This window comes from Lathyrus oleraceus, chromosome 5, assembly GCF_024323335.1.
Source record: "Lathyrus oleraceus cultivar Zhongwan6 chromosome 5, CAAS_Psat_ZW6_1.0, whole genome shotgun sequence".
NCBI lineage: Eukaryota > Viridiplantae > Streptophyta > Magnoliopsida > Fabales > Fabaceae > Lathyrus > Lathyrus oleraceus.
The window spans coordinates 308,152,910-308,176,140 of record NC_066583.1 but is presented as its reverse complement, the minus strand read 5'-3'; positions in this window follow the sequence as shown (position 1 = coordinate 308,176,140).

The window sequence follows — 23,231 nt, the reverse complement described above, 5'->3', positions numbered from 1 at the left end:
TAAGATTCTTGATAAGAATCTTCTTATAGCCTGTTCCACTAGACGGTTCAACAGTAGTAATATGATCCCTAACAACTTCGGCTTCTTTGGCTTTGCTCAACCATAAATCTAGCATATCAATGACCTCCTTTAAAGCCTCAATCTCTTGGACAAGTTTTCTCCCACTTGCTGGATCTTAATTCATGTTGAGAGAAGGATCTGAAATCTGAGAAAAAGATTTGAAATTTGAGAGAAAGATAGGTCTAGATGGTGTCAAAGTGGGTGTAGGGAAGAGAAACCCTTTTTTCAAAACCTAAACTTAAATCATATCCAAACCTAAAGCATATCCAAACCAATGACAAAACATCTGAAATTAAATTAAATAATATGAAAATCATGTGAAACATACAAAAAGCATACAACAAAAAAAGCCATAAACTCTTGAACAAGAAGAAAATCATGGGAAAATTATGTGAAACATAACAATAACATATAAGAAAATGAGAGAATAAGGAAGAATAATAATAACTTTATGTATGAAGAACAAGATTAAGGATATAATGTAGAATAGGAAAGCTAATGAAAAAGAAGAAAAAGAAGAAGAAGAAGAAGGGGAGAGAGAGAGAGAGAGAGAGAGAGAGAGAGAGAGATAATGTGTGCTAGGGTTTTGATGTGAGAGAAATGGTGATATTTTCCAGAAGCGAGACTTAATTCGCTTATATATGGGTAAACTATTTCACCGTATTCATATTCAAAAACCGTGATGAAATGTAATCCCTTTCACAAGGGTTGACATTACCAACCGTAGTGATAGATATTGTATGAGTCATTCGTTTGTAAGTGATTCGTGACACACACATGAAACCTTTATTTTTCATGTTTTTCAAAATATTTTAGGATTCCACTTGATACATAACTTGAACCAACATCAAATATGGTTCTTGTTCCATTAACTCAACCAATTGAATTAAAACATAATGATCATACTCCGTAACAAACACTTGAATCATGCATGCTAAAACGCGTGGATTTAAAATTTAATCCAAAGATGCACAATTGAAGAGGAGACTCGATAAACAATAATACAGAAACTAAAACTTAAGAGATAAGCAAAAAAAATGTATTGTGGTTTTCCCCCTTAATGTATTAGAGACATCCAACTTTAGAGCTTAGGGGAGTTGATTTGTTTTCTTAGTCTTTTGTTGATGAAGTTGCGATAGATTCTTCTAGACATGAGATCATGCCTTCATCCTTTATTAGTTGAATTAATTTGACAATTTCTTCCTACTTGGATTTTTCCTAAAAATTGTAAACATTCTCTCATCTTTTGATTTAAGGATTGGCTTAGATTTATGATTCCAATTCTTAATTCTGAGATATTTGTTAGCAATGAATGTTATAATATTATTTTCTAACATTGTTAAATTTAGAGAAGCATTTATGAATGAATTCATATTATTTTCCTCATATGTTATAATATCATTTTCTAACATTGTTAAATTCATCTTCTTTTCCTTATATGTTCATTCACTCTTGTTCGACACTTGGAGAAACCCTATATATCATATGAAGAGTGTTCTACATTTCCTTGTCGGATTTACAATTGTGAAGTTAGAAAAGTTGATTATCATCTAAAGACATGACTAATAGTTTAGTTGTTTTTAAATCAATTTCAAACTTTCTGTTTTCCTCTATGATCTAAAGGAAATGTGGTTTATGTACTACTTCTCCATTAACATGGTGAGTAGGTATAAACACATTGTTCATTATTGTTTCCCTCATTTTGAAGTCAAGACTTTGAATGAATATTTTAAATATAGTTTCCCATAGTTTAAAATTATCACCATTAAATGGTGGATGTGTGTTTAGGAAAGTTTTCTTGTTAAAAACATTGTTAGAAGCCATCTTCCTCCTTAGACGGTAAGTTTTTAAATAGGAGTTAGACTCTAATACTAATTTTTGAACATGTTACTCCATATAACATAGGGTATGTCTAAATTGTAGAGGTTTGTAAAATGATAGTTTAAAGAAAAAACATTTTCAAGAGTTCAAAACTATTTTCTTAAAATGTTTGCATAAGCAACAATAATTCAAGGTAAGAAAATGTGCAGAAAGTAAAAGAGTTAAGGGAAGAGAGATAAGTAGACTGTTTATTATTGCTTCCCCCTTATGCAAGGAAAACGAAGTTTCAGGTTAACTCCAAACTAAATAACAAATTGAGGAATGAAGTGGTTAGTCATCATGCCAAACAACGAACAGAGCTTGTAGTAGATAGTCTCCAAGCCAAATTGAGATTTTGTACAGGCTGATCAAGAACTAAGTTGGGGTTTTGAGTTGGCTATCCTCTGAACCGAAATGATGTTTTACATGGGGTGACGACTAACCGAACCGAGATTTTTTACCGGTATGGTCTCGAACCTATTGAGTTCTTAAAAATGTTAAACTCATTAATTGAGTTAGATTTTATACCAGGTTAATCTCGAACAAATAGAGCTTTTAGCTAGAATGAGCTTAAGAATGATTGTGAAGATTTTTATCTAGTTATTCTTCATGAACCCAAAAAGAGAGCTTTTTTTCAATGTTGGAGCTCATGAACCAAACAGACACTTGTACTAACCCCCAAAGAGATTTTATACATGTTTAGCGCCAAACAAGAATAATAAATTCCTAAAGAAGAAGAATTTATTCAAGATAAATAAGAGATTTTGGTAAATTTACAATAAGACCATTCGCCCATAAAAATTTCCTCATTAAACTCAAGAACTCTCTAAAAGTACTATGGCAAAAGAATTAAGAGAAAATAAATAATTTTTAGAGAGATATTGAGAAAGAGGAAAAGTGAAATATTCATAATTTTCTAGATTGTGAAAAATGAAAGGGAATCCCTCTATTTATATGCCAATAGGTGGTTCAATTTAGGAAACAATCCATGGGAAAAATAAATGACCTAATTGATTTAGGTACATGCAATAATCAATTATTGCAATAAACACCATTTTGTTTTAACAAAACATTGATCACTTAACCATACATGATCATGCGATCTTTCACACTTCCTTTCTTTCACACTCAGAAGCTTCAAGTCCTTTTACTGGATAGACTAATCATATAAGCACTTCAGTTGAATCTTCTTGTAGATAAAGCTTGAGATATCTTCAAGATAGTTATCATCATTAGGGAGTTGTAAAGAGATTAATGGTGATCTTAAACCCTAATTATTTAGCTTGACTCTGAGGAATATATTAACTAACCATTATGTGCATCTTTCACCGCTTGACTAGATTTAGTACTTACTTGTATTCATAAGTTTTAATGTCATCAAAGACACCTCAAGATATTTTTCGCCTTCAGGTGTTGTCATCAAAACCACTTCAACTACTTTAGAACTATTTCAACTTCTTTAGGCATTGTCATCATCATAACTATAACATTATCAATACTAAGCATATATTGCTTATCAATGAGCAATAAGTACTTCTTGATTATAGGAAACATTAACTTCTTGAATGTTAGAAGGATATTGCCTTGAAATTTCTTTATAAATTTTGTATGCAACTAGTGGAAATTTCTTTATAAATTTCTTTATAAATTTTGTATGCAACCCTAACTTCTTGAAGATTTTGAGATATATGAGATCGCAGGAACTTCTTTCATCGATGAGGATCCCCACCACTAAATGGTTGGCTAAGTTGGAGGTTACAACTAGTGGAAGTTTTATGTTTGGAGTTTCGTCCAATTTCTAATGGACATGAAACCATAACACTATCTTATCTTTCTATCGCTTCTTTATATGCATATCGCTCTATGACGGAGCCTCTTTCTCACCATGTAGACTCTGGATAACATAATCGATGGAAAATATCTGAGATGATCTGACATTAGGAGGACAAAATTGCTCAGGGAAGTAAGATTGATAGTTTTTCTCGTCATCTTAACACGGCCGTTACAACAGTCGTGACTTTGAATAAATGGATTAGATTGTGCAAATTTGTAGGAATCAGGAGTCGATTCCTATAGATGTTGGAACAAGTTTGGTTCTACATCTATAATCCTAGAGTTTTAAAGATAAAAAAGTATGAAACAAAATTTTCAGCTCTAATAGTTTCATTAATCGTTCAAAATATTAAAGATAAGAAAAATAGATTAAGGACAATGGACTAAGTGGACTCTAGATAGAGCAGACTCTGAACAAGCCAAATGCTAGACTAAGTGGACTCTGGACTCTAAACATTATCATACTCTAGATTCTAGACATCATCAGACTTTAGACTCTGGATATCATCAGATTATGAACCAAGGTTGAAATACAAAGAAGTACTTAATTGATAGTCAAATTAAGATAACCAAGTCAGCACTTCTGAAAAGATACATTATACTTACTCTGATAAATTCAAGCCTCATGTTCACTAGACTCTAAAGTCTAATCTTTAAGGCTCTGAATTCTAATCAAGCTTCAAACATCTCAAATATGAAACAAATGATTTAGAGAACCATGATTAAAAGAATATTGATGAAAATTGTACATTCAAGAGGACAAATCAAATGTTTCCTTTAAAGGACAAATATGCTGGAATTATTAAGAAATGTACTACCAACGGATCTCCATGTTTCATGGCTCAACCTCGTACCACTATTACAATTGTGTAAATGAATATTTTTCAAATTTTATCCTTCAACAGTATTATTCATTATCTATTTAAAGATGACAAGTGAATTGTGAAAAATAGCGAGACATACAACGACAAAAAGAAAAGAAGAAAAATTTTAACACTCACTACACTCAAAACTTTTAATTTATATGTTTTCTTAAGTGTAAACTCTGAAACTAATTTTTTGAATCTGCTTATTAAGAAGTATTCTGGTAACACTTAATTGTTGTATTGTAACTTTGTATAAATTCCTTTAGGGACTAAGTTTAGTATGTAGCCTCAAGACGTCATTGACACTTGGTTTTTGAGTTTTAACTTGAGGAACTAAGTTTAGTATGTAGCCTTGAAAAGCCATTGAAAATTGGTATTTGAGTTTTTCATCTAATTGATTAGTTGATTAAGACCTTGTGAGAAGGCGAAATCACTATAATGATTGGATTGGACTAACTTAGTTAAAAGTGAACTAGTATAAAAATCCTATGTATTTCTATCATTGTTGTTCTTGTCTTTATTTTGTGATTAGTTGGTAAAAAGTTGTCATATCATAAACCCAATTAAACCCCCCCCCCCATTTCTTGTGTTTCTTGTACCTTCAATTGGTATCAGAGCTCTAGTTCTAGTATTGACTCTTTTGTGTCAAACACTTAATCGTGTCAGATAAAGATCCACTTTGAGAAACACAATATGACATCTACCAACAACAATGATAAAGATCAGTATTATGCTAAACCTCCAATATTTGGTGGAGAAAAGTTCAACTATTGGAAAGATAGAATCGAAAGTTTCTTCCTTGGGTATGATGTAGATCCATGGGATATGGTAATGGATGGTTACATACACCTTGTGAATTCAAATGTGTCGCATCCGTGAAAAACAACCGGTGGGCTAAAACAAAAACAAACAGAGGCGCCACCGTGCGTTATTTATCCCAAAGAGGGAAAGGAAACACTCGAAGTAAACCTGGAAAAGACATGGTCTCACGACCAAAGAGAGATGGGATCGGAAGTCGGTTATGCGAAGGGAAGTTATTAGCACCCCTACGCATCCGTCGTACTCGACGGGATCCACGCTCAGAAGGAAAGAATAAGGTTGCTAAAACTGCTCACAAACATCACACACACACACACACACTGGAAACACAGGTGGGGGGAGAGAGGAACGGGCTCGCTAGGATATCGCATCTTATGCCTACGTATCTCATCTGGAATGACAATCAGAGCTATCGTAGTTCGGCTCACGCACGCCGAAACAAAACACACGCACAGACGCTGAGACGTCAAAACAAATACACAAACAGGCAAACATGGAAACCGAATGCCAATCCCTGGACTTATATCAGACTCCGAACCTACAAACACACACAGGAAACCAACTGCCAATCGCTGGACTTACGTCGGACTCCACACAAAACAACCAACACCAAAAGGATACGGACTTCCAATCACTGGTTTTACGTCCATCTCCTAACACACACAGGAAGGATAACAAACAACAAGTTACTAAGGAGTCTGGCACTCGAGCCTAGCAACTGTCAAGCAAACACACACAAAAAGAAAAAGGGTGAACACACAGACTAACAGGGAGTCGGGAACTCGAGCCTGATAGCTGCCAAGCACAACACACTCAAAAAAAGAAAAGGGTGCCCGGAGAGATCTCGCACGATCTCCTGCCTACGTACCTCATCTGGTATGAGGATCAGGGCAACGTAGGTCCCCTGAACAGGGGAGAAACTTTCTCCTAACCAGAGACTGGGAAATGACAAACTAGAAGGGAGACTGACTCGAGCCTAATAGTTATCATGTATTCCACAATGGTCCTAGGTTGAGGTTTCTATCTAACTTGCACAGGCAGCAAGCTATCCTAAACAGGCAAAGCAAAGCAAACATACACACAATTAGCACACACTATATACAAACAAAGTGGGCTCACACAAGGTTAGGCTGTGCAACATAAGCCAACTGGAATCGGGTGGTGTTAGCTCTTAACCCTAACATTGAGAGTCAGGGTGAAGCAGATGAAATGGGAAGTGAGGGTAAGACCTCACAGCTCTTATCCCTGGCCTGGGAGAGCTTCAGACAAATGAAAGTGGGAGTTCAGAAATTTGGAACTCTTCTCCACATATGACTGACTCAACAAAGATCTTGGGTTAATATCCACAATGCATCAACACAAGGTGTGTGAGCAAGGTGGATGACTCACTGAATAGCAGGAGATGGATTGCATATCTCTTTTATCTGCCAATTGCCTTATCAAAGGTCTTTTCCTGCTTGGCACAAAGATAAACAAACACAAGCATTGCCTCCTAAGGAGGGCTTCAGACAGGTGCCTGCCCAAGTAACAGGACAGGTCTTCCAGACTACATGAAGTCAGAGAGTTATACCTCAATGCTTAAGCAACCAAGCAAAGCAAAAAGCAAGTTCACAATGAACTTAAGCAACTAATGTACCTGAAAACAATCCAACTCAATCAGTACACAACTCAAGAAGTTAAACAGACAGTTAATAGTCCCTAGTCAACTATACAGTCAAACAAGCAATGCTACAATGTGCAAGGCACAAGCTCAACTCAAATGAGCTAAAAGCCACCTACAAAACAGGTCAAGATTATTCAACATCAACCAAATAATCCAACTCAAGCAATGTGAATCAATCCCCTTATGGCCATATGCTTCTTATCCTGAAAACAAAGCTCAAACATAAGCACAAACCACTAGGACAAGGCCTAGGGTCAAAGAGGGAGAAATAATTCAAAACAGAACATGAAAATTGACATGAATCAACTTAAACCAATGAAGAACATAATACAAAAGGTCTCATGTCAATAGCATTAACCAAATTCATTTCACAAAGCAAATACGTCAAGGCATGCAAGTTCGAACCACATTGAGGCAACAGAATGAACAATTGCACATTAATTCAAAAATGATTCAATTAATTCCAATAAAAATCATTGCTAAACAGAACACATAATATGATCAACACACCAAAAATCAGGGCATTTGGACAAGTTTAAGCATGGTAATCAAATTCCCTAAGGCAAGGTAAGCACAAACAAGCTCAATTGAGACACAATTTGGTACATGAACTTAGCACAAGCCTAAAACAGAATTGGCAAATGATAAAGACCTCAAACCAAAGCTACAATAAACTTCAATGTGTCTATAAAAAATTTGCAAAATTTCAAATTCATATGATAAACAACCAGCATTTCCCAAATCATTGAAGTTCATGACTATTCAAAAGTCCACAAATGGTCAACCAGCAAGCAAAATATCAAACAAATCAGAAATGAATCCAAAAATTCCACAAAAATTCATGATAAATCACAACATCCAGAGGAAGCATCATACAAAAAATAACATCATTTTGCATTTATTTGGTATGGACTAGAAATTCATCAAGTTGGACAAGCAATGGTGTGACACACATTGTCACACCTACATTCAAAGGATCATAACTCAGCAACCACAAGTGATACAAATGCAAACTCAACACCAAAATGTCCAGCAAGATGTCTAGTTTAAGCATACCAAATTTCAAAAGCATTGGATTAAAACTCATCATTTCATAAGAGATATGGCAAGCAAGGTTCAAAAAGCATACATGTGAACAAACCCTAGGCCAAAACATTTTTCAACCGTGCACAATTTCTGGAAAAATAGCCAAAAAATACTACACATAATGAGGAACAAGATGCAAAAATTCTCACATGATTTGGATCAATATTCATTAAGTTATGATTTTCTAAAGTGAATGAAAAAATAAAAAATAAAACATGTGAGAAGCATAGCATGAATATGTGAAGAAAAGGAATAAAATGAAATAAGCTTTTTGGAAAAATGGACGAGCCAGGGATCGAACAGTGTCAATATTTGAATTGAGCGCTAGTTAAGTGAAACGCGCCGTTTCACTTAACTGAGGTGGCAAGCCAAAACACTCTCGTCCAATCATTTCGCCACGCACACGCTTCGCTGGACCAATGCATGATCATAAACATAAAAACACATGCAACATGCGATGGAATGGATCAAATGCAATCTGGAAATGGAAACCCTAGCGCCTTCATACAGTTCATCACGTTCATCCCAGCCAAGAACAAAAGTGTACAGAAATTCAAAATGAATATATCATCGTGTTCATCTTTCCACGTACATCCACAATCTAAGCATGATTTGTTCTAATTCCTCATATCATGAATGAATCGAAGCTAAGAAGTTTCACATGTCAACCTTAAATCTAACATAACTAACTCATATCTCCACGGAATTTAATGATCTAAAGCTTAGTGTAATCACCAATGCACGATCTACAATATCCATATAACAATTTCATGGATTATGAGAATCGAATTCTGACCTTAATGAAGATGCAGAAGTGAAACCAATGGATTTAGGTCTTGGAAAGCAGAAACAGATCTTCCTAAGCTCTTGGATGAATGAATGGAGGAAGGTTTGATGCTCAATCGTGCTTGACCTTGCCAAAATCTCCAACTGCCATGGATGAGTGTGAGCTTCCAATTGCTTCCAATTGCACGATTCTTGCTGGATCTAGCTTCAACAATGCTCCACTATGCTTCTAGGTGATGATTTGATCAAGAACAGGGCAAGGTGTATGAAGAAAATTGAAGAAAAATTTGAGAGCACAATGTGTGAAATTTTTCAGATCTGGAAATTATGATGTGTTAAACTAATTTTCTGTTATGCTTTAGCTTATATATGATGTACTAATCATGTTTGTTAATCACAATTAAGCAATGCAAGTGTAATTAGCTAAAACCAAGGTGTAATGCAAACTGGCCAATGCACCTCATGTGTGGAAAAGCAATGGAACAGTGCACGAAATTTGAATTCAATTCACTTGAAATGTTGTTTTGGAGCCAAAGCAAGTGTTGCCATATGAAAACAATGAGCCAAATTCAAATTATAACTTTCCCTCCAAAATTTAAATGCAAAACAAAATATTTTTGTGATGGAAATGCATGGCATATGATGCATGAATTGGATAGTGCATGTCAAGACATGAATGTTGCAAAAAGAGCCATTCCATTTGGATATTTGGTGAGAAAGTTATGCATGTTTGAAGTTCAAATTCATTTGACCATGATTGATCCATATCTTTTCAACCATACATGAGAAATTCATGATCTTGGACTTTTTGGGAATGGGAGAACAAGATCTTCAACTTTCATGTTGGATAAAATTTCATTTGAAGCATTTTTGATGATGTAATCTTGAGGAGAAAACCTTTCCATTTTTGGCAATTTTGAATTATAAGTCACTTTCCGTTTTTAGAAAGCTTTGTCCTGACTTTATTTTCTTCAATGTTGATGTTTGAAATGTCAAATGAGACTTGTTTGAACATGAATGAAGTATTTCTAACCATCTCCCACCTCCAAATCCAACAGTTGACTTTTGGTTGACTTTTTTAGCTGATAGATGACTTGGTCATGCACGGATGAATTTGAGCCTCAACCTCCTGATGAAATGGCTCCAAAATGAAACCTTAGCTCATACAAGCTCATTAAAACCATATGATGATCCCCATATCCATTAAAACCTCATCTCCTTGAAAAACCCTGATTGGCATAATTCAACTGATAAGGGTTGACCAGAGGTCAAAACCCTAATCCCAAGGAATATGATCAGGCACAATGAATCTCTTGGCGATGATAAGACCATGATGATGATGATGTACCATTTCAACCAAGATAAAGATCAACCTCCTTGAGGAACCAATAAACCCTAATTGAAGCACAAACCCTCAGATGATTAGGGATCAATTCATGAGACCCTCAAGCTTGAATCTTTTAACCTCTTTATCTTCTGAGCAAGACCTAGGAGGATGACTTGCTTATTGTTTCCACATGATATGCCAAGATGCAATGACTAATGCCCTAAAAATGAAATGCAATATGCTAAGCTAGTCCCAAGAGAGGAGGGCAAATTTTGAGGTGTTACAGCTGCCCCTATTCAATCCACTGTGAACCTGTCGATATGAATAGCCTCGGCTTTCAAATGATCAGGGTGAAGAGTGATTGAATACCAAGAACAGACTAACAATTTGCACTCTGATGGGAAAATAATTAACAACGCCTGTCAGAATCGGCGAAGAAGCAATCTTGAAAGAAGAATCCGTCGGGTACGGAGAAAGTCGGCCTGAGTACCGAAACAGAAACCTAGTCTGGATACCAAAATAAATGGTAACACAGGAATACCATGGCCTGAACGCCGCACGTCAGTCTGACTACTGAACATCATAGCATGAGAGTATTGATATCGGTCTGAATACCGGGAGATTGGCCTGAACGCCAAATAACTGGCCGGAACACCACTTCGGTCTGGATACCTGAAAATTGGCCTGAAAACCACAAGCTGCATCGATCTGAACTTCGGAAGCTTCTTTGATCAAAAAATCGGAACTTGGCCTGAATGCCACAAGTACTTCAACCTGATCGTCGGAAACTTCTTCGATCTGAAAATCGGAAACTTCTTCGATCTGAATATCGGAAATTGGCCTGACTGCCATAAGTACTTCGACCTGATCGTCGGAAACTTCTTCGATCTGAATATCGGAAATTGGTCTGAATACCCACCTCGGTCTGAATACCGGAAAACTGGTCGGACTGCCATAAGTACCTCGACCTGATCGTCGGAAACTTCTTCGATCTGAAAATCGGAAACTGGTCTGAATACCCACCTCGGTCTGAATACCAGAAAACTGGCCGGACTGCCATAAGTACCTCGACCTGATCGTCAGAAACTTCTTCGATCTGAAAATCGGAAACTGGTATGAATACCCACCTCGGTCTGAATACCGGAAAACTGGCCGGACTGCCATAAGTACCTCGACCTGATTGTCGGAAACTTCTTCGATCTGAAAATCGGAAACTGGTTTGAATACCCACCTCGGTCTGAATACCGGAAAACTGGCCGGACTGCCATAAGTACCTCGACCTGATCGTCGGAAACTTTTTCGATCTGAAAATCGGAAACTGGTATGAATACCCACCTCGGTCTGAATACCGGAAAACTAGCCGGACTTCCATAAGTACCTCGACCTGATCGTCGGAAACTTCTTCGATCTGAAAATCGGAAACTGGTCTGAATACCCACCTTGGTCTGAATACCGGAAAACTGGCCGGACTGCCATAAGTACCTCGACCTGATTATCGGAAACTTCTTCGATCTGAAAATTAGAAACTGGTCTGAATACCCACCTCGGTTTGAATACCGGAAAACTGGCCGGACTGCCATAAGTACCTCGACCTGATCGTCGAAAACTTCTTCGATCTGAAAATCGGAAACTGGTCTGAATACCCACCTCGTTCTGAATACCGGAAAACTTCCATGCCTGTCAGCGTCGGCAAAAAGGAATAGTGATAAATGAGTCGGCACATGTGACAACGACCCATGCTGGGGATAACAAGCCATGAACCGATTATCTTCTATTCAACCCTAGCCAACAAACAATTTGCATTTAGCTGGGGATTATTCTTTCTCTTTTCTTTACTTTTTGGACCCCGAAACTTCCCGGATCATCATTCCATCTCCGCCCGACAGAAGCCCTTCCTCCAATATCGCACTACTGGGGAATACTGTGGATTAGAATCACGACGCCAAACTCCTCGGAGTAACATCTTCACCTTCTGGCGAAACCACCTCTCAAACAATAACCACGGCTTGAGACTAGCTTATGCTTGCAATGCTGATGCATGATATTTTTCAGCGTAATGCTCCATAATCATGGAAATGCTACGCGATTTATTATGCAATACGCTATGCTTATCTACATGATAAATGCATAAAAAGTATCCCCCTCCAGGGACTCTTCTGGGGAGCTCGAGGCACTCTGCTGAGGAACTCGACAACACTCCAATCTCCACCCTGCTGGGGAATAGCACTGCTGCTAGGGAAAGGACCACCTTTACCAAGGATGACCTCCACTGAACTCAACCCGCTTGGGGACTTCGTTGGGGAAAGAACCACCAACGCACTCTGTGGGGAAACCAACAATCTCTGACTTGCTGGGGATACAACAATCCCGACTCTGCTAGGAGAAATCACCACCAACAGATACCTCCGCTGGGAAACAGCAACTTTCAGGCCTGGCTGCTGAGGAAATATCGGACTCAAACACACTGGGAGAGATAACCATCCCGACCCTGCTAGGGAAAACATAGACCTTGAATCTGCTGAGGAGGTAACAATCCCAACTCTGCTTGGGGAAACCAGGAAAATCTGGCACGGAACACCCGTCGATTCGTTGAACCATGGTATTCAACATCTAAATCCAATGCCAGCTTTCCAATTTTTAGAACTCCCAGGCTCGTCTGGACTTTTCTGATTCATCACCTTGTATCTTCGACTGCTCCGTACTCCACGGAGAGCGAACTCCTTAGATTGGTACAAACTTTCCAATTTTAGACTTTGAAGAGTCTTCTTGATTAATCCTCAAGGATCGTCGTACGTCTTTCGCCGTCTTTTCACCATTCTTCCATCCGTTCGTCCCTGATCGGACTCTACGGGGATCTTTTATCAAAAGCTTCCACATCACAACCTGCAAGTGAGCGAAATTATCTAACAGTACCTGCAAAAGAGATCGTTAGATAAAAACGTGCCCTAGGCGTGTCAAGATTTCAACACTTGGGTCACTCAACCTTCCGAATAAGATTTCAAGCTTTCAATCTTATAAGCATGCATTGGAAGGGACCTGTATGTCTAAAAATGCAAGATTCTTTATCAAAAATAACTGGATGTTTTTGCAATCAAAGCGGTAATGAAAAACAAAAACAAAATTATTTGACTGAATATGCATTTTATTGATTAAAAAAGTGTGGCTCAAACTGAGCAATACAAAGGAAGCAATTCCTGAAAAGAGGTAATTGCGCACAAAAGGAAAAATCTATCCTAATGGCAATGTGAAACTGCGATTTCATCGAGTTCCAACTCAGTTACACCCCATATGTCCTCAGATTCTCCGTGTTTTCTGCCTTCTGAACAAGACGCTTCCGACTGATCCCTGCCGGGGATTATCCATGTCATATCCAAAGTGCAAACGATCATGCCAGACACAGTTGTTCGTTTCAATCCCTCTTTTGCCTGGACCGCCCTTTCGGGTTTTCAGTCCACCGGGATACCCTTTTTTGCCCAAGTCGCCTTTTCAGGTTTTCGACTTGCCAGGTGTATAGTTTTTTTTTCTTTTTATCCCTAATTTTTGCCCGAACCTTTTTCTTCTTCTTTTTCGGTTCGCCGGGATGCCCATTTTTGCCTGGACTATTCTATTCTTTTCATCCAGCGGGTCTCTTTATACGAAGTATTTTTTAACTGCGTCCGCATTCATAGGGGATGGAAAATCCTCGCCATCCATGGTTGTTAACAACAAGGCTCCACCAGAGAAAACCTTCTTGACCACGAATGGACCTTCATAATTGGGTGTCCATTTGCCCCTTCGATCGTTTTGAGGAGGAAGGATCCTTTTCAGCACCATATCTCCTAAGTGATACACGCGAGGTCGCACCTTTCGGTCAAAAGCACGCTTCATCCGCTGCTGGTACAGCTGCCCATGACAGATGGCCGCCAGCCTCTTTTCCTCAATCAGGCTTAACTCTTCATACCGGGTTCTTACCCATTCAGCCTCTTGCAACTTCACATCTGTCAGGACTATCAAAGAGGGAATCTGAACCTCCACCGGTAGTACGACTTCTATTCCATATATGAATGAGAACAGCGTTGCCCCATTAGATGCACACATCGAGGTTCGATACCCAGGATACCAGCTTCCTACTCAATCACACCGTCGGTGCATTCGGTAAACTCCACTTCCATTCATGTTAATGGCCCCATCAGACATCAGAATCCATTCGGATTTAGGGTCAGGCCCCTCCTCCGGGATCGGTTCCTCACAATCTTTCGATTTGAGCACCTCGAGATGTCCTCATCATGGAACTCAAACTTCCTTGGTTGATAATCCTCAATGGGTTGTCGGGCGAGGTAATCAGACAATACACTCCCCTTGATTGCTTTCTGAGAGGTATACTGAATATCGTATTCAATCAAAATCATTTGCCCTCTTGCAACCCGTCCGGTCATTGCTGGCTCTTCAAAAATCTACTTGATCAGATCCATCTCGGAAATCCACAAAATGGTATGAACCAGCATACACTGTCTCAGTCGGCGAGCAGCCTATGCCAAAGTACAGCAAGTTTTCGCGAGCAGTGAATGTATTGTTTCACAGTCGATAACTTTTTGCTAAGGTAAATTGCACGCTCTTTTCGACCAGACTCGTTATGCTGACTCAGTACGCACCTCATAGACACCTCGAGGGCTGTCAAGTACCAGATTAACAGTTGTTCCTTCCATAGGAGTCATCAGAATCAGAGGTTTCTGCAACTTATTCTTTCATCCTTCAATGCCCCTTGGCAATCATTATTTCACCTGACCGTTTGATCTTTTCTTTCTCAGCTTGAATATGGGTTCACACGTGGCTGTTAGATGAGGTGTGAACCGTGAAATGCAGTTCGATCTACCTTAAAAGACCACGAACCTCTTTTTCTGTTTTCGGTTCAGGCATTTCTCTTATTGCTTTTTCTTTTTTTCTCTTTTTTTTATTTTATTTTTTAGCAGGATCCACCTCGATTCCTCTTTTCACTTACAATGAACCCCAGTAATTTACCGGCCCGCACTCTGACAGTGCACTTATTTGAATTCAACCTCAGTTTGAATTGTCTCAACCGGTCGACCAACATGGCCAGATCCACCAGATGCCCCTCTTCTGTTTGGGACTTTGCTATCATGTCATCAACATAGCATTCAATTTCAGGATGAATCATATCATAAAACAAAGTCACCATGGCTCTCTGATAAGTAGCACCGGCGTTCTTGAGACCGAATGGCATCACCTCCACTCTTGACACTCGCCTCTAAGGCGGAACCAACTTTCACTTCCTTACCGACCTCGTCGGTACCCAGATTAACGATCTCAACTCGCTCTTCATGCGGCCGAATCACCTTCTCCTCTTGTTTCAACAACCTGGCTAATCTTCCAGCAGATCACGATCTTCTTCGCCTTCTTCTTCGGTATGATAGATCGGATTGTCGAAGTCATACAGAGGTGTAACCGAATTGTTATCAACGAGATCAGGAGAATTATTTTTCAAAGTTGGAACGAGTCAAATCAAAAAAGGGAAAAATGAAAACAAACATTGCCACTTTTATTTATTTTTAAAACTGCAAAAATAAATGAAAAACAGGGAAAACCGCTTTTAATGTGAAAAACATCCATTTATTAATGATGCAAAATGTTGCAAAATGAAACATGAGGTGGCCCTTACAATGGACCATTACGTTTTGGGCAAAATGTATGGCTTTCATGCAAGCAGAATTGAAAAACAGAAACATTACTCTTCAGGATGAGTGACAGTGATGATCTTTTAGGCCTTCCAGTCTGGACTTCCATCCCTGGTACGCACAGTTTTATCTACGAGTCAAGTTCACAGTCACTGTCAGTCTCTCCACCCACCGCACAGTCGCGATCTGAATCTTCAGCAATTGCACCCACCATCACCTGACCATGCGCCGGCATGGGATTAGCACCAACATTCAGTGACAGTGTAAAATTGAGGGGCTTGGAATCCACCAGGTCTTGGACAACATGCTTAAAGGCTCTACAACCCTCAATGTTATGTCCAGAGGCACCAGAATGGAATTCACACTTGGCGTTCTCATTATAGTTAGGAGGCCTCTGATCTGATCTCAATGGAGCTAATGTCCTCAATTGTACCATTCTGAGATCTTTCAACTTCTTCAACAGAAGAGCATACGTCATGGGTGGCTTATCAAACTGACGATCAGTCCCCTTTCCTCTCACTTGGCATCCAGCTCTCTGTGCTCTCTGTTGAGGGAACTGATGCTGCCGTGATACAAATTGATTACCAACAGGAATCGTTATCGCAGCAGTATGATGGTAGTAATGATCCCCACCGTATCCTCTCTGGGCATGCACAACACTCGCGCAATCCTCCTTCTTATGTTGACCATTACCAAAGGATTTCTTCGATCCAGACGACGAAGCGTTTCCTTTTATTTTCCCCTTCTTCAACCAGTCTTCAATCCTCCCCACCTTCTCGGCAGTGGCTTTCTGCCCCAAGGCGAACTCTTGCATGACATTGATCAGCTCTCCCATCTTCTCTTTCAACTCGAGAATGTCTGTGTTGGGTGGATTCATCATTCCTATGTCAATCAAACATGTTAGAAACTGACACCTGCAAAATAGAAGACGGTTATTATGACTCACACATGAATGCAATGTCTATCCGTATGAGGAACACTCTGTCTTTCGATCCTGGCTTCATCGAGACGGATAATAATTCAGCAGCAACATTCTGACATCAATCGTCTGGTTTTGCCATACAGAGCAGAGATATATGATTTAGCAAAGATACCACCCAACCCTGTGTGTGCCATGTGAGTGCATACAGGAAAGCAAATAAAGCTTGAAGATCGATCACTGAATGAAAATAACCATCGTATACCAAAAGTGCACAATAAGTGCGAGAGTCATACATCAAGTCTGATACAAATCACATACAATTCTCCAGAATCAGAAAGAAAATACAAGCAAGTGAATTCCGTCAACAGGCCTGACGGTAATCCAACACAAATAAGAAAGGTCTACACTGAAGGAGGTCCCACAGACGTCTCTGCATCATCAACCATCTTGGTAAACTTCACCGCGAACCTAAGCTCAGTGTTCTCCTGCTGCAATCTCCCTATCTCCTTCTGGTGAATCTTCATCTGTCTGAAGTAATGATCCCTCTCAGCAAGATAGTGATCTCTCTCAGCAATAATCTTCGCTTTCTCAGCTCCCCATTTCTTCAACTTTGACTCCCACTCAGCAATAAGGATTTTGACTCTGGTATCTCTCTGACTCTTCACAAGGACCTGTCTCCTCTTCTCATCTTCAATATCTCTCAAGGCTTTGGCTAGCTTCTCCTTAGTGATGTCATGCTCCTTTGTAGACGCCTCCAAAGCTTGGCTGATCTTGCGGTAATACGCGGTGTCTATATCAAAGCGCTTCACCACAAGAGCATGTCTCTTATCCTGGTCTTCCATTCTCCCTTTGATCTCCTAATTAGCCATCTGAATTCGAGCAACACGCATCTCCAATTCAGTCTTCTCTGCATGCAGCTGATCTCTCTCTTTCTTCATCTCCAAGAACTCTTCCATACTAACGGAAGAACGGGATTCCTCAATCAACGGATACCAAAGATCACCCACAGGAAAAGGTAGACGAGTGAGCTCCACTCTCCTTCTGAGCCATTCATCAAACAGAGGGAAGGACCTACTATTAGCTCTACCAAAAGGAATCTTGCCTTTCCTTTGAATATTACGCCATGCCTCAGACACTATCTCCAATGTTGACCGGTTACTCTCAACAGGGAAGTAACAAGAGTCCTGAATCTCATACTCGAGAGGAGGAACCTCCATAGCAAATCCCCTTTGTCTCTTAAGAAGCGTCGGGTTATAACTGATACACCCTTGAACTCCTATAAGAGGCACATTAGGAAAACTCCCGCAGCGGCAAATGAAATCTCGTCCCGCCTCATCGATGTGAGTCCAAGTTATGTCCTTGGCTCGCAAACCCATCAACTTGGTCGCCCAACTGACAGTATGGTCAAGAAGAACAAAAGCACCCTTGGTAGGCAAATATCCCATGAACCATTTGCATAACAACTGAGCATAACACCTAATCAATCCCCCACGCCTCTTCTCGTTCCGATTATGGACAGAGTAATAAACATCCCCAACCAGGGTAGGAACAGGATTCCTCTGAACGAACAAGCGGATGGCATTAATATCCACAAAATTCTTCTGATTAGGGAACAAGATGATTCCATAGACGCTCACAGCAATCAAAGCACAGACAGCCCTCCAATTGCCCAAAACAGTATACTCTTTGGCCTTAGCTTCCAAGAGGCTTAGATGAAAACCGGGAAACTTCCCCTTCTCCTTCAAACCCCCCTTGGTCACCTCCGGGCTCAAATAAAGAGCACGAGAGATCTCCCCAACATCAGGCTCCTCCTTAGTGGCAAAGAAAGGTACCTGGTTTCTGATCTGAATACCCAGGATGCCAGCATAGTCCTCCATCAAAGGCCCCAATAAATAATCCGGGAAGACGAAACACCTCAAGCCCGGGTCATAAAACTGGAGAAAAGTATGGATGGCGTCCCTATTATCATCTGTGAGCCTGAAAACCATCTTCAGAATACACCCATAAGTTTCACGGAACATCCCCACATGGTCAGGAGTGATCAATTCTATCATACCCTTTAACACACTGATCTCTGGATCCCAGAAACTGTATGCAACATCAGCTTTCAAGTCAGTCCTCATATCTGGAACAGGGATGTCTCTCAACCAGGATCTCAAGAATGTACCCTGCATATGGATAAACATGAGTTAGATGCGGATAAATGCAAAATGTTAATGATGCTGATGTATGAATGCAATGCACTTGTGCCATCCCCGCAAGTCATCTGATCATCAACTGCACTGAGTCACGGTCTCTGAACTGATCACAACCATCTGAGGTACTGAGTAACCCACAAATCCGACTTGGAAGTTCCGAAATAAACGGAACTAAAAGATACATCACCATCATCACCAGAGATTCTCTGAACAGATAACCGTAAGATCCTCTAAACCAGCCCGGGGAATCCTGAAATAAACGGATCCCCACTGATAAATACCGCAGACAGAACTCCGGCGTCTCAGGAATAAATCCATAAATCCGTCTTATAAATAGGACTCTGATCAACATCTGAACCATTAGTCACCATCAGAACATGCTTTTGTAAGAATCAACCCTCCCCTCACAGGTGAATTCTAATCAGGTCATCCTAAGGCGGATAATAGTCTCGACAATCGGGCAAAGATACTCAACGGGTTTGCCCTTTCAGGTGTGCCGCTGCAGCTCTCTTAAGATTGTCTAAACCAAATATCCGGGAAAGAACGGTCACCGAAGTCAACAGCTCAAAAGAGATAAAACTCAACCATAGTGGAAACTCCACAAGGAAGAGCCCTCTCAGAAGAACCTCATCCGGCTTGTGGTATGTCACGTCACAACAATCATGTCAACCCAACATGTGAGGAACGTGAGACCACACTAATCCTAGGTGTATACTCGGGCCTGGGTTTTAGCCCCACTCAGAACACCCACCCCACAAATCAGAGGAACCACCTGTACAGAAGACAACACAATGTTAGTATGATGCATGCAAACCTTTATGCAAATATTTATACAACACAATAATCATAAATGCAATAAATAGAGCAACACAAGCAACCTAAACCCTATCCTAGAGAGCGCTAGGAGAGACTCGCTTAGGGAAGATGGACCAACAAGAGGTCAACTTCTCTTGTCCCCAGCAGAGTCTCCAGCTGTCGCATCCGCGAAAAACAACCGGCGGGCTAAAACAAAAACAAACAGAGCCGCCACCATGCGTTATTTATTCCAAAGAGGGAAAGGAAACGCTCGAAGTAAACCTGGAAAAGACATGGTCTCGCGACCAAAGAGATATGGGATCGGGAGTCGGTTATGCGAAGGGAAGGTATTAGCACCCCTACGCATCCGTCGTACTCGACGGGATCCACGCTCAGAAGGAAAGAATAAGGTTGCTAAAACTGCTCACAAACATCACACACACACACTGGAAACACAGGTAGGGGGAGAGAGGAACGGGCTCGCTAGGATATCGCATCCTATGCCTACGTATCTCATCTGGAATGAGAATCAGAGCTACCGTAGTTCGGCTCACGCACGCCAAAACAAAACACACGCACAGACGCTGAGACGTCAAAACAAATACACAAACAAGCAAACATGGAAACCGAATGCCAATCGCTGGACTTATATCAGACTCCGAACCAACAAACACACACAGGAAACCAACTGCCAATCGCTGGACTTACGTCGGACTCCACACAAAACAACCAACACCAAAAGGATACGGACTGCCAATCACTGGTCTTACGTCCATCTCCTAACACACACAGGAAGGATAACAAACAACAAGTTACTAAGGAGTCTGGCACTCGAGCCTAGCAACTGTCAAGCAAACACACACAAAAAGAAAAAGGGTGAACACACAGACTAACAGGGAGTCGGGAACTCGAGCCTGATAGCTGTCAAGCACAACACACTCAAAAAAAGAAAAGGGTGCCCGGAGAGATCTCGCACGATCTCCTGCCTACGTACCTCATCTGGTATGAGGATCAGAGCAACGTAGTTCCCCTGAACAGGGGAGAAACTTTCTCCTAACCAGAGATTGGGAAATGACAAACTAGAAGGGAGACTGACTCGAGCCTAATAGTTATCATGTATTCCACAATGGTCCTAGGTTGAGGTTTCTATCTAACTTGCACAGGCAGCAAGCTATCCTAAACAGGCAAAGCAAAGCAAACATACACACAATTATCACACACTATATGCAAACAAAGTGGGCTCACACAAGGTTAGGTTGTGTAACACAAGCCAACTGGAATCGGGTGCTGTTAGCTCTTAACCCTAACATTGAGAGTCAGGGTGAAGCAGATGAAATGGGAAGTGAGGATAAGACCTCACAGCTCTTATCCCTGGCCTGGGAGAGCTTCAGACAAATGAAAGTGGGAGTTCAGAAAGTTGGAACTCCTCTCCACATATGACTGACTCAACAAAGATCTTGGGTTAATATCCACAATGCATCAACACAAGGAGTGTGAGCAAGGTGGATGACTCACTGAATAGCAGGAGATGGATTGCACATCTCTTTTATCTGCCAATTTCCTTATCAAAGGTCTTTTCCTGCTTGGCATAAAGATAAACAAACACAAGCATTGCCTCCTAAGGAGGGCTTCAGACAGGTGCCTGCCCAAGTAACAGGACATGTCTTCCAGACTACATGAAGTCAGAGAGTTATACCTCAATGCTTAAGCAACCAAGCAAAGCAAAAAGCAAGTTCACAATGAACTTAAGCAACTAATGTACCTGAAAACAATCCAACTCAATCAGTACACAACTCAAGAAGTTAAACAGACAGTTAATAGTCCACAGTCAACTATACAGTCAAACAAGCAATGCTACAATGTGCAAGGCACAAGCTCAACTCAAATGAGCTAAAAGCCACCTACAAAACAGGTCAAGATTAGTCAACATCAACCAAATAATCCAACTCAAGCAATGTGAATCAATCCCCTTATGGCCATATGCTTCTTATCCTGAAAACAAAGCTCAAACATAAGCACAAACCACTAGGACAAGGCCTAGGGTCAAAGAGGGAGAAATAATTCAAAACAGAACATGAAAATTGACATGAATCAACTTAAACCAGTGAAGAACATAATCCAAAAGGTCTCATGTCAATAGAATTAACAAAATTCATTTCACAAAGCAAATAAGGCAAGGCATGCAAGTTGAAACCACATTGAGGCAACAGAATGAACAATTGCACATTAATTAAAAAATGATTCAATTAATTCCAAGAAAAATCATGGCTAAACAGGACACATAATATGATCAACACACCAAAAATCAAGGCGTTTCGACAAGTTTAAGCATTGTAATCAAATTCCCTAAAGCAAGGTAAGCACAAACAAGCTCAATTGAGACACAATTTGGTACATCAACTTAGCACAAGCCTAAAACAGAATTGGCAAATGATAAAGACCTCAAACCAAAGCCACAATAAACTTCAATGTGTATATAAACAATGTGCAAAATTTCAAATTCATATGATAAACAACCAGCATTTCCCAAATCATTGAAGTTCATGACTATTCAAAAGTCCACAAATGTTCAACCAGCAAGAAAAATATCAAACAAATCCGAAATGAATCCAAAAATTCCACAAAACTTCATGATCAATCACAACATCCAGAGGAAGCATCATACAAAAAATCACATCATTTGGCATTTAATGAAGATGCAGAAGTGAAACCAATGGATTTAGGTCTTGGAAAGCAGAAACAGATCTTCCTAAGCTCTTGGATGAATGAATGGAGGAAGGTTTGATGCTCAATCGTGCTTGATCTTGCCAAAATATCCAACTGCCATGGATGAGTGTGAGCTTCCAATTGCTTCCAATTGCACGATTCTTGCTGGATCTAGCTTCAACAATGCTCCACTATGCTTCTAGGTGATGATTTGATCAAGAACAGGGCAAGGTGTATGAAGAAAATTGAAGAAAAATTTGAGAGCACAATGTGTGAAATTTTTCAGATCTGGAAATTATGATGTGTTAAACTAATTTTCTATTATGCTTTAGCTTATATATGATGTACTAATCATGTTTGTTAATCATAATTAAGCAATGCAAGTGTAATTAGCTAAAACCAAGGTGTAATGCAAACTGGCCAATGCACCTCATGTGTGGAAAAGCAATGGAACAGTGCACGAAATCTGAATTCAATTTACTTGAAATGTTGTTTTGGAGCCAAAGCAAGTGTGGCCATATGAAAACAATGAGCCAAATTCAAATTATAACTTTCCTTCCAAAATTCAAATGCAAAACCAAATATTTTTGTGATGGAAATGCATGGCATATGATTCATGAATTGGATAGTGCATGTCA